This window comes from Lactuca sativa, chromosome 1 (assembly GCF_002870075.4).
Source record: "Lactuca sativa cultivar Salinas chromosome 1, Lsat_Salinas_v11, whole genome shotgun sequence".
In the NCBI taxonomy this organism is placed as follows: Eukaryota; Viridiplantae; Streptophyta; class Magnoliopsida; order Asterales; family Asteraceae; genus Lactuca; species Lactuca sativa.
Genome location: NC_056623.2, coordinates 149,779,903 through 149,796,117, shown reverse-complemented (window position 1 = coordinate 149,796,117; position 16,215 = coordinate 149,779,903). Strand labels below are relative to the sequence as shown.

Genomic DNA, 16,215 nt, shown 5'->3' with positions numbered 1-16,215 from the left:
GTTCCGCCTCGGTAGTAACAAATACACCATCACTATCGCTATGAGCCTTGCGAGACGTTTCCACCCTCTTAAGGTTTTGCTTAACATTAAAAATTAGATTATATTTTAAATAAATAATTACATGTATTGTACGTTACCTTCTTATAGCAAGTACTTATATAAGAGCTCGAACCCCCACGATTCACGTTCACTTGCATTTGACAGACTTTTGTGTTCTTGTCTGGAGTAATTCTATGTTCGTCCGTTTGGAAATACTCAACTACTTTGTTCCGGTTATCACCATCCATACCCTCTGGAGGGCTGGCTAATGCTCTCGGGATATCATCATACCCTCCGATTGCCAAAAAAATATTCTTTTGGGTCAGCTTTACTGTCTCGATAACCTTTTAACAAAGTTGCTTGAAAACTCTTTGTCAACATATTAGCTTGTACATCCTGGTAAATCTGATCCAAATCAAACTTTGTCTACAAAATAAAAAAAAAAATAAGTTAACCAAGTAAAAACTAGTCATAATTAACCATATAAAATATTTTTAAATAAATAATTACCCTTAAATGTTGTATTATAGTGTCCTTTTTTGTAGGGGGAAACTTTTTTCCATGTCTATTTATAGAAAGGGACCATATGTCACATTGTTTTTCCAACTTTTCGTGCAAACATGTCTTTCGGCTCTCCTACGAGATCATATGTTATCTCCCTATCATATCATAATCCATGGTAATCGGTTTTCCCTTCTTCTATAAGATCCCTCTTTCAAACTTTATATTTTTGGCTTTTCCTCGGACTTTCCTACGTGCATGTTGCTCAACTACACATATAATTAAAAATTATTAGAAATGGTATTTAATTTATAATTGAATAAAAATGGTAAATAAAAAATCCATAATAAACTTATGGTCCTGCTCATGATGACCGACACCTCTACCACCTGGGAAAGGTGGGTCCTCTACCCCATCACCCCCGTGTCCACGAGCTATAACAGCAACCATGATACACACAAACAAAATTCATATTGACAACATTTCCTGAAAAATTATAAGATATACAAATACAATTTTTTATTACAAATAAACATTACATAAAATAAACATTTACATAGGAATAAACATTTCTATTTAAACCAGGAATCCAAATAAAGTTCATATTACAAACACGTATTTCCTTAAAGGTATTCTAATCTGAATCTTCCTTATATCCTTCAGTGTCTTCTTCAGTATCATAATCAGAATAGGTATCATGGTAATCAGTCTCGCAATCAGAAACATCATTGACTCTACCGGTTGACGGAGTAACTTCAGTTGCACTTTCTACATCAACAATAATCATAGGAATGTTTTGAAAGTACATGCTGAAATCAATAAAAAGTGAAGCATCGAATAAAGAGATATTTTGATGTACGTCTACACTGTCTACATTTTCGTGCGAGCCATTGTCAATATTTTGGACAGAGTCATTGTAAACAACTTAGACACGATCATCTTTCGAAGGTAGATTCCAAATACTTCGATGATTAACATGCTCGACAACACATCGATGGTTATTGTTTGGCTCTCTGATGTAGACCATTTGTTTGGCTTGTGAAGCATATATGAGTTGATCATCTTTGTATGATTCGAGTCGTGTGCTGATACATGTGAAATTATCACTAGAAATAACTCTTGTGAAAGTATCAAACCACTTGCAACGAAATAATACAGTTGAATAATCATGCGTGTACTTCAACTCTACAATCTTTTCTAACTGGCCATAATATTTCTCGCCTTTCTCATCCACCGCTAAAACCCGAGAGTTTTGTGTTGTGTGTTGTGCGTCACGACTAAGTGCCATAAACCTAACACCGTTTACTATGCATGCAGTGTATGAATAAACATTCATTTGCGGACCCATTGCAAGAACCGACAACTCTTTGTGGAATTCTGGAGAGTTTTCTATTTTCATTTGATGAACCTAGCAAATATAAAGTAACATGTGTTGTGTATTCTTTAGATCAATGAAACAAATTTGTTTATTAATTTATGTTACCTTTTCAGGAAACCAATTACAAAATTCTCTCGTGAAAGAGTATTTTTCATGGGATCTATGAAACTTCTCACCAGTTTTTTTGCAACCATTCATTTCTCTAAATGTTTAGAATTCTTAAGTCCTCTCGTGCATTTGATGTGTCTTTACTTTTACCGTTCATTAGAAGAATACCTACCAAACTCTTGTTCACATTTTTCTAGACATGCATGAGATCCATGTTGTTCTTCAACTGTAGAGAAGACCAATACTCGAGTTCAAAGAAAAGGCTTTGTTTCGACCAGTTCAACTCGTCATCTTGCCGCTTTGGCTCTCTACCTCCATGCTCAGAATGTTTACATGGTTTACAATTTCGTAGACGACTTAGTTACTCTTGTATGTCGTCATCACTAAAGTGTATCGAAGCAGGTCTTGTCTCTTCCAACCCGTTACAGTCCAACCTCTTTCTAAATGGATCATTAGCATCTAGGAAACAATGATGACCGATATCTACGACTTTATTTGTTGCATAGTACGAAGGAGTGTCTTCATTGCAAGTGTCACATGCTCTATACCCTTGCCAAACCCAAAAAATTAAGGTTTCCGAATCTGGCAAGTACGCTCACTATACAATGAGTACACCCTGCGTACTAGGGTGCGCCCTAGTAAGCTCAGCGTACACCACGTACGCATTGCATACTCCAAATCCCTAAAAATTACAATAATACCATTAGGGTTCCATCGCATACTTTCTTGAACTAAGGGACCAAAATGCAACCTAAATAAATTAAAGGACTAAAATAAGAAGCCCCTTAACATCGGGATGTTACACACATGGTTTTTCTTTAACATGAGATAAAGAACTTGTTTCGTTTATCTTTTTGAAAAACCTTAACATTATAATTGGATTAAAAAAAAGTAATTGTCACAAAGTCATACAATTTCATAAATTCTAAATCTAATTATAATCTAAACAATTAATATAAGTTTACTACTCATCTATTAATTTTAGAGCATCATTGTTAATATCATAAAAGTCAAAATTAAACTATTAATTAAACATATAATACAACAATTCTCCATTTAGTGATTGTCTAATAAAGCAAATTTAAAGCCATAAATGATGAACTATTGTATAAAGTAATTTGGTAAAATGGTAAATTTCATTTAGTACATGTAATTTTATAAAAGGTAATGGTAAATATGATTTCTGCTATTTCGGAATATGTTGTTGTCTATGTCATGCTATTGACAGTACTATAAACCACACCAATAGAGAGAGAGAGAAAGAGCAAGTCTATTAAACAATTAATAGTGTACCAAGTCCATTAAACAACTTCCACTATGTACAACCTTCTTCAGATTTGTAGTTCCAAAGTTTATAAAGTAGAAAAGAAAGAGGGTTGAACATAGACTCATAAAAAATGAAGAGTTTGAGACAGTATGTGGTGATAGGAAGATGAAGTTCAAGCTTTTCATTCAACTGAGAGTGGTAGATGATTGTGTCGCTGCACACTGAACAACATCGATGGGCTTACGAGCGGTCACGGACTGCAACAACGAGTAAAGATTATGTAACCTTTTTTTAGGGTTTATGTATTTTCCGTCTTTTTATCTTTTATTCCTTAAAGTTTGTTGTTAATTTCCTGTATTTAACGGGTTTATAAGAATATTTTTTTCTTGTATTTAACAAGTTTGAAAAATCAAATATAAATTAAGATATTTATAAATCAGATTGTTTTCCTGGATAAGTATGTTCTAAGATCTAAAACTATTTTTTAACAAGTTTGAAAAATCAAATGTAAATTAAGATATAAATCAGATTGTTTTCCTGGATAAATCTGTATATATATTAGCCATTAAACTAATTTTTAATAGGTGCCATCCAAATTTATTATATAACATACAAAAAAAATCCAAAAATAAGGGGTGTCCATGGATACCCTCTACCTATAGGTGGGATCACCCTTGTTTCTACCTTTATACTTTATGTACTATGAATTAGAAACTAAAACAATCTAATTATCTAAAATACCCATGCCCTAAGAAGGTACTATTTATTTTTCTAAATCATCCATAATTTCCATGTTTATGAGATAGCAGAAAAAATACATTGCTTTTTTTTTTTGCATATAAACTGTGGTATAAATAATTGTGTTAAGTAGCATTGTACTAAAGTAAGATGATAAAAAAATGACCATTTTACCCCTAAGTACCACTTATTTTGTTTCCCTCTTGTTGTATATTGTGGAATATAGAACGTTAGCGTTAAGGGTGGAGTATATAGTATCGACGACGAGTCTAGGTTTTCTTTGGCGTTACTCATGGAGCAATACCATGTAAGAGATGCTTGACACAATTATCACGTTACCAATAGTTAATTCCGGTAAGTTCCTTAAATCGAAAATTAGTTTTCAAACATAGACCATTTTTACAAATGTGTTTTGATATATGTTCTATACTATGTTCTTCTGGAAATTAATGATGGGCCATGAATGGATATTTACCAACAAACTTGATCCTCGAGAATAAATCGTCCATAGGAAGTTTGTGCATGTGTTATGTTTCTTGCATGCTTATCAAAATTCATTCAACTGTCGTTCACATGTTTTAGAAGTCACATTGCGTTGAAACAAAAAAGGAATCCAAAGATACTTTAAATGTAAAGTCGCAATAAATATAACACAATATGCAGACATAAAAACACTGGGTGTGAGTAATCCAATTATCATTCAAATAAACTTTTCGATGTAACATTCACAAAATCAAATCTTTTTCGTTGAGATTTCTGAAACTTATAGATTACAACACGAGGGAATGTAAAACGATAAATATGTGTACAATTTTACCTTATGTACATTATTAACATCAATTTCTTCACGTCATTTAATTTTAAAATTAATATAATTGTTAGTATATATGATTATTATGATTTTATTAAACACAATTATAATTTTAACTTTTAATGAAACCATTAATTTTATAGCCACACACTATATTATGTTTGTGCTAATTACACACTTTGATGTTGAAAGGCTAAACAATCCATATGGTATACTCAACCTGGAATAATCACAATGTCAAATGATAGAAGATATTCTCACTTAAAAAAGAAAGAAAAATGTAACAAGTATTTTTGCTAAAAGTATAAATAAAGATACTATGGCCATTTACAAATAAGAGCTGTTAAAAAAATATTTATGTATAGTAAGGACTACTATGGTCATTTACAAATAAGAGCTCTTAAAAAAAACTGCAAATAAAAAAGCAAGTGCCACTTTATTCATCAAGCAACAAAACTGTCATTTTGCGCTAATGGTTGGGCTGTATGTGAGGAAATGTAAAATTTTAGGGGAGGTGGATGAAAATCACCATCGCTAGAGATCAGGACTAGGGTTGACGCCCACACTTTTCTTACTATATATTCGATATTCAGTTTCAGTTTAATACAATTTCACAGCCGCTGTCATAATCGACCCTTTGAATCTAATAGCATTCACACGATATATTTTTTCTGAAAATCATCCTTTGTTTTGATAAAGTTATCGATCTGCGTCTTTTTCGGTCATCATAATCACCAAGACTTTTATGAGTCGATTACGAAAAAAAAAAATTAAAAATCTCTATCATGCTTCTAGATCCAAAAACTAGCAAAGATCCGCAATATTTTAAAACAAAAAACATGTAAGTTAACTGATACGTTAATTTATACCATTCTGAATCGTGTGTTTTGAAACTGTTCTGTCCTTTTTCTTGGTGTTTCGAAGTTTATATATGTTGTTCGCCTGTCACTCACACTATTTCTTGATCTGTTGTCAGTCAAGTAGAATCAGATCGGTACCAGTTAGGTGTTCATCGCATTTCAAAAGTCGGTTTCGTGGGTTTGTCTAGAGGCCACTGTACATTAGCCTTTCCAAGGTAAGTTTATAAAACGTCTTTTTTGATGCCAATAAATTTTTAATTCTCAACTTTCCAATTTATGCTATATCTTGTGAAATGATGTTGTGAGATGATGGCGATCTTGACATGCTTATTCCTTAAATATATATCAATAAATTTGGTCCCTGTAGTATAGTGCTTGTTTTAGTTTTGGTCCAAGGTTAAAATGGTCATACAAAAAAAATCCATTTATGCTGCGTTTTCATTTCTGATTGTTAGATTTATCCTCCTTGCAGTGTGAAAGGGAATATCGTATAGGGTGTTTGAGGGTACATAAGAAGATGGATCTGAAGGTTTGTTAATTCGAATCTCAATTTGCTCAAATTTCCAACGTTTTTCACTTGATTTAATATGAGATTGTTGATCTGAAGGTGTGCTTTCATTTCGGAAGAATCAGAATCGGAATCACTAATTCCGATGTGAAGTGGATTGTGTTCCTTGGGAAAGATGTTTCTGATGACCACAAAGTGTCGCTTTCACAAGCAGTTGATATCTTTCATGTGAGTATAAACTATAAACTATAAAATAGTGTTTTTATTATTATTATGCTACAGATTAATCAATAGATTACCATTTATTTTATTTCTGCAGGTTTTCATTGATTGTAACAGAAAGGCTTCACATCTATTGTTGATTCCATTACCGGAAGTGATTTTATTCCATCAATGGTGACATTCTAAGGAACATCTTTGTTAGAAATGTAGGTGGTGGGTCCTGAAGGTGGAATTACTTTTCAAGATGGTTTTGGTTTTTGTCTTTGCATGGAGAAGTAAGTAAACAATGAATGAATGAGTAATGAATACCCATTTGGTGGATTTATATTTGTTGGCTTTAAAATATAGATTTGATGTATGTTTCAAGATTTTTCCTTTGTTGAATATGTAATTATTGTTAATTTTTTCATGAATTTATATTTTTTTTTATAATGTAAAAATGCGCCGCCAACCTGTCACATAAAATCTATCGGTAATCTATTAGTGAGTTTTTCCTAAATTTCATCGTTAGTCCGTTAGTCAGTTATTTTGTCGGTAAGTTTTTTGCAAAAAAGTATATTCGTCGGTGATCGGTTACTAATTACCGATGGAAAAATCCGTTCCTAAAATTTGCCGTAGCTGTCATGAATCCGTTACATATATGATATGCCTTTTTGGGAATCAGATGTATGATCAAACACCTCTATAACCTTCTTTCCACGTCTAGTACAAGCATAATAAAACCAAGGATAGAATGTCTAATTCCTTAGATTGTTCCGAGTAAAATAAACTTATTTTTCTATAACCATACCAAAAGTAGATTAAAATTTTTTTTATGTAAAAAAATAAATAAATAAATTTAAAGGTGAGAATATACCTTCAATGGCTCGATGATATCATAAACATTCTTTATTTCATAATCACCTTTAAACTCATCATTATAATAAAAAGTATGAATCGGAATTACAGTTATACTACTTTTTAGCTCCATAAAAATATGAAGGGGAACAAGATCAAGAGTAATGCATCAAACTAAAAGATTGTAATAATCAAACTAACTTTTTCTTGTATTCGTTAATCCCAAAAAGGTATGAATTAATAAACAAATTAGATGTGTCCACATAAAATGAAACTCCACCATGACCAGGATAGTCATGGGGCCCCATCTGGAATACATATGAATAACTAAACATATATTCATATAAACACATGCAATACTCACAAAGATTAACATACATGATCCTAACATATCAAACCATGGGCCGATATTAGTGTCCGCCCGGTAAACATATTAACACATAACACATGCAAGAGTCACGCAGCCAACTAGCATCCTCACATATCAAACCATGGACCGACATTGGTGCCTTCGGCCCGCAAAGCACACTAAGGAAACTCACTTGTAGCTACTGAATCTCTCAAACAAATCTCGGTCTGCTGGATCTGAAGATCCCCGCGTTAACATCATCAAATAATATCCAATTAAAATTTGGATCTAGACCCATATTCAAGAATCTAAGCTACTTGACCAATTTCCAGGCTAAAAAACCATTTTACCTTTATCCTTACTTGGCCCAAAACCAAGGCCCAACTTAACTACTCAAAAGGCCCAAATGCTTTAAACGACATTACAAGGCCTTCTAAGGATCAACGTCCAAATTGGGCCCAAAAAGCATTATGGACCTAATCCTAAGAAAGTCCATAGCCTATCCACGACCCAAAGTCAGAAAACCAAGGGACTTTAATAGAGCTAAGATCTAACATCCATGGCTTCTTGAGTACATCAAAAGGTCAACTTTAGCTCAAAAGACCCAAAAATGCATAAACCAGGTCCCAAAACTAGATCTAGCATAAGGAACCATCAAGCAGAGAACTTTATACCTCAAATGGCGTGCAAGGATGATGATTAATCTAGATATACAAGCCCCTGCTACTCCTAAGGAACCACCAAAAGTTCTTTTTCTCCTAAAAATTAGGTTTTTCCCCATCCTTGTGTATGCCCAGCATACTCCCACGTACGCCCAGCGTAGTGGGTGAAACCGCGATCATTCGGAGAGCTAGTACGCTAATTGTATTCTTATAGTACGCCATGTGTACTAGCTAGGAACCAACGTGAAATTAATTAAGCATTAAGGGGCTAAAAGGAAACATACCAAATTATGAATCTTACATAATGAATTCACACTATGTTTCTTAAGGTCAACTTCATGTTGTGGCTTGATGGATTGGGTTTATATGTGTGTAGAGTACGTTGTGATATGATATGTCTGATAACATCCACAAATGTACATAACAATACTATGAATTATGTGGATAATTTAAAAAATGAAAAAAAGAATTAAAACATAAGTCATAAATCATAAAATCCTAAACATCATATCAATGTATATCAAGATATCAGAGTAAAACTATCCCATGCTAAACATAAATGGTGTGTGAACTATAGTTATCCCAAGCTCTTCCCCTTGCTACCAGAAGTACCTCAAAGCAAAATTGAAAGTTGTAAGCACAAAGCTTAGTGAGCTCACCAAACTACCACATACCACATAACATGCAACAAGGAGATATGGGACCTGCCCACACTCTGCTATCTCTGAGATACGGGCCTTGCCCACACTCAGCTGCTATGAGATACGAGCCTCGCCCACACTCATGCAATCATAAAACACATCCAAGTATCACACGGACAACAAGTATAACTAAGCATATCAAATCTATATCATATCCACTATCTATGAGATATAGGCCTCGTCCACACTCGACTATCTAGGAGATACGTGCCTCGCCCACACCCGGCTACTAATCATAATATCAATCTATACAATATCAGCTTTCTATGACATATGGGCCTCCCCCACACTCAAGTACTAATCATATTACATACACGGGGGGACCTTGGTGTCGTAAACTCGTTCCTACTAGAGGAAACTCACCCCAATCTCGTGTGAATAGCTGAATTGTCCCTGCTCCACAACAAACTCTATTTACACCCTATACAGAACAACCTCTTAGATACCATTCCACACTCAAAACCCCTTTACAGGTGAACCTTGGTCAAAGGCAAGGTCAAGGTCAAAGTCAACGTCCAGTCAAAGTCAAAGTGAACCCCGAGTTGACTCAAGTCGTCGAGTCACCCCCTGACCCGCCGAGTTTCCATGCTACTCTTAGTCGTGATACAACGATCAACTCGTCGAGTCCCTCCTCAGACTCGTTGAGTTTTACCCTTTACAAAATCGGGACAAATCAACACAAACTCGTTGAGTTCCTCTATGAACTCGCCGAGTTCTTTAGTCTATTGCTTCATCTTAATGGATTATGCCCCTATTTTGTAGATCTAAGCTCCATGCTTCACATATACACTAAAATTGTGCTTTTAAGGGTAATGTTTCCAACTTCACCCGTTAATACCCTTAATTAATGGCTTAGCTCAAACCCTAACTCTTTAGTACCTAGATCTTGGTCCACAGGCCATTAATACTCCAAACTGAGGCATATACACTGAGATCTGGACCCTACATACATTACAAATACATAAAGTTTCTAACTTTCCTTTCGTTCATGGCCTTTTGGAGCTTAAAAGGCCAAAATGTCATCCTAAAGCTTGTATAGGGCTTCAATGGCCATAAAGTTTGCACCTTTATATCATGAAAGCCCTTCAAGGCCCTAGATTTGAAGGTATACTCACTTGGGACGTGCATTTCTTGATGATCATGCATCTTGGATCAAAAACCCATTAAAAGATGAAATAAGGAGATCTAAGTAGTTATCGAGCAAGGTTGAAACTTGCTTGCAAGTAAATGATGATGATGGAAATATGTTTCTAGATCTAATTGCTTCTTCTTGAATCCCTAATTTTCTCCTTCCACAAGCTTCAATACACACAATATTCACTAAAAATGACTCACAAGCTCACTCAATGCATTAGGTCTTCGTGATTTAGGGTTTGTGATTTTGAGGCTGGAAATGAGGCTAGCATGTACGGATTAAGATGCTTAAATAAGGTGCAAAAACCCTAAAATTAGGGTTTCACCCCTCCCAGCCTACTCGTCGAGTTGAGGGCTCTCAACTCGTCGAGTAGGTTACTTAAAACCTGTGTCCCTTCTGATATCTACTTGATGAGTTTGGGGCTTCCAACTCGTCGAGTTGCCCTATTAAAATGAAAATTTTATAATTTAAATACATACAAGGAACTCAGTGTTATAATTCTCCCCCACTTGTCTCAAACTTTGTCCTCGAAGTCTACTACCTCAAATAACTCTGGGTAGTGCTCTCTCATCTCCTCCTCTGGCTCCCAAGTCCACTTTGAGCCCTTGCAGTGCTGCCACTGCACCTTCACTAACTACACAACCATGTTCCTCAAGGTTTTCGTCTTTCGGTCTAGAATTTCAACGGGTTTCTTAAGATAATTTGGACGGTTGTCCACCTGAATATCCTCCAAAGGCACAACGGCGAAATCATGCACTAAACACTTCCGCAGCTGAGAGGCATGAAAAGTGTTGTGGATTTGACTAAGCTCAGCTTGAAGATCCAGTCTGTATGCAAACCATCCCACTAAAGCTAAAACCTTAAACAGACCGATGTACCTAGGGCCCAACATGCCTCGCTTCCTGAACCAGAGTAATAAAGTCTCCGTAAGTAGAAATATATTGCAAAAAAGAGTAATAAGTTTAACTAAACAATGTCCGTTGTCATCATGAGAGATAAAGTATGTTTCCCAAATGAGATGCAATGTTCATATTCTCATGGGAAATAAAGTTCATTGCTATAATTAATAAACAAATGTGTTGCTATAATAAGTAACAAGTTTGTATGTATATGAGCAAACAATGAGTTCACAACCAAACCTATGATTGATGCCTTATCAAGATCTATGCTTATCATTCCATAGATTATATGGTATCATGCACTCCAACAATCGGGCGAGTGAGGAGTTGTCAATTCCTAATAGCTTTATCCATAATGACCATTGGCTCAAAGAGTTAATGGTTGGATTAAAGTGTAAGAGAAGGGACTTAAGACAATAAAGCCTCATGTTTCGTGTTGCATAGATATACATAGATAAATATAGCAAAATATAGCAATCAAGTTTGATACAAATCAATTTAAATACACAAAGAAATAATAGTTTTTCGGACATGCTTTTCCACCCCAAAACATAAAAACCGAAAATAGGGGAGTCATGAATACTCACAATACATTGAGATGAGACAAATGGTGCCTTGAACTATGTTACACTTGTATCACTACCGATTCCTACAATAATGGTATTCGCTAGTGAGTCTCTAATCGAAATCTAACACTAGTATACTTACTACTACATTAGAATTATGCCAATATTGTGTCAAAATTTAATATTGATAAGTTACAAACATTTTTCTAAAACGATGAAATTTTAAAACTCATGTGTAACAACCCAAAATTCATATCCCTAAATGTAACCCTTCTCGCGACTCGTTCTGATCATCCAATCGCCGTTTCCGATTCCGACATTTTATTAAGTCATTAATGTGGATTTTATTTAATGACTTAATGAGTGTCTTAATACCCTTAGAATTCATTCTAGCGCGTCATATTAATGATCGGAACATTTCTAGAATCAACCATATCGGGTTACGGCAAATTGGCCGGGTGCGACCAAAAGCCCCGTCTAACGCCGGTATCGGGTAAAATTTTACCGTGTCCCAAACTTGGACACTATTTAAAGTGATCCAAGTCTTCATTTTGAAGCTTTTGCTTCATTCTACAACTATCACTCCAACCTCTCTCCTCAAACTAGATTTAAAGGTCCAAATCTCAAGTTTAAGGCTTCAAATCTTCAAGGTACCTTCCTATACTCATTGTGTATGATATTGGACCTTCAAATTCGAGATTTATTCATGATTTAGAGCCTTGTATACGAGTTTACGACCCAGGAAGGTGCTTAGGCCGTAAACCCATATTTAAAGGGTTTTTAAGCCCTTAAACCCTTCCATGACTCAAACCAGACCTAGATATGACTTTTAGAAATTTGGTAATGGACTTAGAACACTTTAAACATGAATTTTGAGGGATTTGTATGAGTTTACGGCCAAGGCATGTGCTTGGGCCGTAAACTCCTCAAACATGGGTGTAAACTCATTTCCAATGTGTTAGAAAGCCATCCAACACCACCAAAAGCCTTGGAATAAATCATAGAACCAACCAAAAATAGTTTAGGGACCTTAAACATATCAAAAATCTTCATTTGAGAGTTTACGGCCATAACATGTGTTCCATGGTCGTAAACTCCTGAAAGTATGTCAAATTGTGCCCCAAAATCATTTCAAGGCTTGTAGGAATTTTTAGAATCACATGTGACTAACTTTGAGACATTAAAATCACTTATTCATGGGGGTATGAGAGTTTACGGCCGTAAGCTCCATGCTAAGGCCGTAAACTCCCCTAAGTGTTGTTATTTGATGTTTTAAATTAATTCCAAGCCTTAGGTAAAATTGTTCCAACTCTTCCCAAGTGATATTGCCCATTTAAGATCCATTACCCATGCCTACATGAGGTCACGGCCGTGAACTCATGTGTGAGTGTTGTTTAAGGTTGTAAACTCATTAGGAAGTTTACTCTTGGGGAGTAAACTCAAATCCCAAGTCCCTCGCTTCATTTCAAGTCCGTAGATGTCACCCGGGTCACTCCAAACACCCGTTTTGAGGTGTTTTCGTTCGTTGGAGTGTGACTTCATATCTAACTAGAGTTTATGAATCTAATTAGATATATTTGTATGCCATTTCATGTTACATAGGAACCTCGCATGTTATCAGGCCTCGATTCGACGTTTAGCATCCGAAATCGACACATTTCCGCGTCCGGAGACTTCATACCCCTACCCTTTTCAATGGTTTTTCAATGTTTTCAGGGGGGAATACAAGCAATAGTACAAGAATATCTTGTACTTAAACACATGATTTCAGTTAAATGGTTTCATAATTGTACATTTTTAAGAATTGAAAACCTTTTAACAAACTGTTTTAACTTGCAGAGTTATTTGTTTTAACCCGATTTTCAATTCTTATTATACATTGATGTATTGTATACCTTATATTTGATTGTTCACATTCAAACTGATAGAACACATAAACCATTGTAATGTCTGTAATAAAACACTAAGGTTCGAGTGTAAAAGACAGACACCATCAGAAAACATAAAACATCTGTATGTCCTTAACAATACACCTAGGCTCGAGTGTGATAGATAAATACCATCATAATACACAAATAAATTGTAATGTCCTTAATAATACACCTAGGATCAAGTGTAAAGGACAATCACCATAAGATAACACATATATCATCTGTAACGTCCTTAATAATACACCTAGGATCGAGTGTAAAGGATAGTCATCATTAGATAACACCTAGGCTCGAGTGTAAAGGACAGGTACGTTAGAACTTAGCTAGTCGTAGATACTACTTTCCTAGTCGAAAAGTAAAGAGTAATCTTAAAGATTGGAGACACGTCCTCTGTAACACTTCCTTGGCACGAGAGAGTGGAGGACTAACCCTGTAACCAGAATCTCGAGGAAAGAGAGCGTGACTTGAGTGTATAGATCTATACGGGACTGACAATCGCACACCTGGCTGCTAGCTACAGTCGAACCGAAAGGTTCAAGGGTGACGAAAGTCATAAAAAGGATACTGGCCCTGGTCCGAGTCATATATAGTCTGAGTATTGTTAAGGACTCGCAATCAGGATTATTAACACTTTACGAGTATTTATTAGTTTTATGTACATAATAAAACTAATGTACGTTCAAGGATGATAGGCACACACATACACACATTCAGGAAAACATGGGGTTTTCCTGGGGAGAACACTGAACATAACCAGAATCGGTAAAGATACACACACACACAGTCAGGAAAACATGAGGTTTTCCTGGGGAGGACACTGAACATAATCAGAATTGGTAATAGTTCATACACACAGTCAGGAGAACATGGGGTTCTTCCTGAGTAACAGTAGTACGTAAGTAGAAAAGTATAACAAGTTAAATAGCTGAACTATAATTCACAAGAACAATCATGTTTTCATTGTACATCGTTTACTTTACTTTTTGGATTTGGAAACTAACTTTACATAAGAAAATATGGGATTTTCTTGGATAAACACTTTTTCAGGAAACCAAAAGAACTCGTACATTTTCAGAAAAACTAACCGCTTATGAACTCACCAGCTTTATGCTGATTTTCAAACCGCTTGTATTCTCAGGTCCACGTTAGACAGGTACCCGAAGATTATTTTTTTGTTCGAAGACGGAGTTCTCAGAAGACTCGTTTCGTGTTGTTTATATATGATATGTATCGCTTGTATAACTTATGCTTTTGAAATGAACGTAAAACTTTCATATATGTAATGTAATGGTTGCTTTAGTTTACTTACTATGCACATTGGATTTGATACTCAACGTGGAGTCAACCCCAGAAATGTTTCCGCCTTCGGTTTTCGGGGTGTGACAGATTGGTATCAGAGCCCTTGTTTATATTGAATGAAGTATACCAAACCTTACATGGTATAAAACTATAAACATTAAGGGGCCTAAGTGCTCTGAACTAAAAGTATCCTTCAAAATATAAATATTTTCAAAAGTATATAAGTATACCGACCCGTCGAGATCCGTAACTACAAGTAGAACAGAACATAAGTAAATGGGTGTTGTACGCTGCGGTTAAACCTGGGCAGTTATGTAGTCGTGTCTAGGATCAATATTGCCTGGCCAACTATATTCATTCGAGACATGGCCAACATGTGCTTGGGAGTGACTGTGGTATGCGGCATGCCTAAAACTTACCCTAATACCACAAACATCGAACCAGCGTCGTAACGAATCATGAAATACTATGGGAGTATTTCTCGAGCCAATCCTCTGTAGAAATCCTCGTTCATGCATTGTTCTTTGATCATTTCCTTAGCGATAATTTTCCCGCTTTGATAACTCTTTCCTGCTTTATCGCTTGTTAGCATATATCTGTCATATCTCTTGATTCAATTCAGAGGACTTATCATCCTCTCTTCCTTGATCTTATTATATCAAGATGCCTCCAAGAAAGAGACCCAGCTCCAAGACCAACAACCCTCCGCCGCCACCACCTCCCCAAATTGATCTAGTAGTATTCCAGGTAGCTGTTACAGCCGCGGTAGCAGCTGCCATGTCTCAATGGAACTCCGACGGTTCTGGTGGTTCGGGAGGTGATACCCAAACCCAAAACCAAGAAAGCAGTCAGGGACGCCAGAAAGAGGGTTCCTATAAGGATTTCATGAACGCCAAACCCACGTCCTTTGATGGCACTGGAGGTGTCATTTCCCTCACCCAATGGTTCGAGAAGATCGAATCCATCTTTGAAATTTGCGCCTGTTCAGATTCAGACAAGGTGAAGTTTGCCGCCTGCACCTTTATCGACAAAGCCTCAACTTGGTGGAACGGCCGAGTCAAATCCCTAACCTTACCTGTAGCCAACGCCATGGTTTGGGAAGCCATGAAGGAACTTCTGCTAGCTGAGTACTGCCATCGGGGCGAAATGCAGAAGTTAGAACATGAACTTTGGAACCTGAAGATGAAAGGTTCCGACATCACTGCTTATACTTCCAGGTTCGACGACTTGGCACTACTCTGCCCGGGAATGGTTACCCCGGAGAATAAGAAGATAGAAAGATTCATCTGGGGGCTGACCCAGCCAACGAAAGGAAACGTCATAGCCGCGAGGCCGGATACATACGACAGCGCCAAACGCTTAGCACAGATCCTAACCGATCATAGTGAGGACCTTGAGGAGGCA

The 16,215-nt window shown here is 36.1% G+C and overlaps 1 long non-coding RNA gene across 1 annotated transcript; it reads left to right on the top strand.

The window, feature by feature from the left end:
* The first annotated feature begins 5,329 nt into the window (after positions 1–5,329).
* LOC111916690 (uncharacterized) lies at positions 5,330–6,855 on the top strand. Its single transcript, XR_002858592.3, has 5 exons — positions 5,330–5,683; positions 5,819–5,917; positions 6,175–6,231; positions 6,310–6,438; positions 6,530–6,855. It is a non-coding gene; the product is annotated as an uncharacterized LOC111916690 (long non-coding RNA).
* Positions 6,856–16,215: the final 9,360 nt, after the last annotated feature.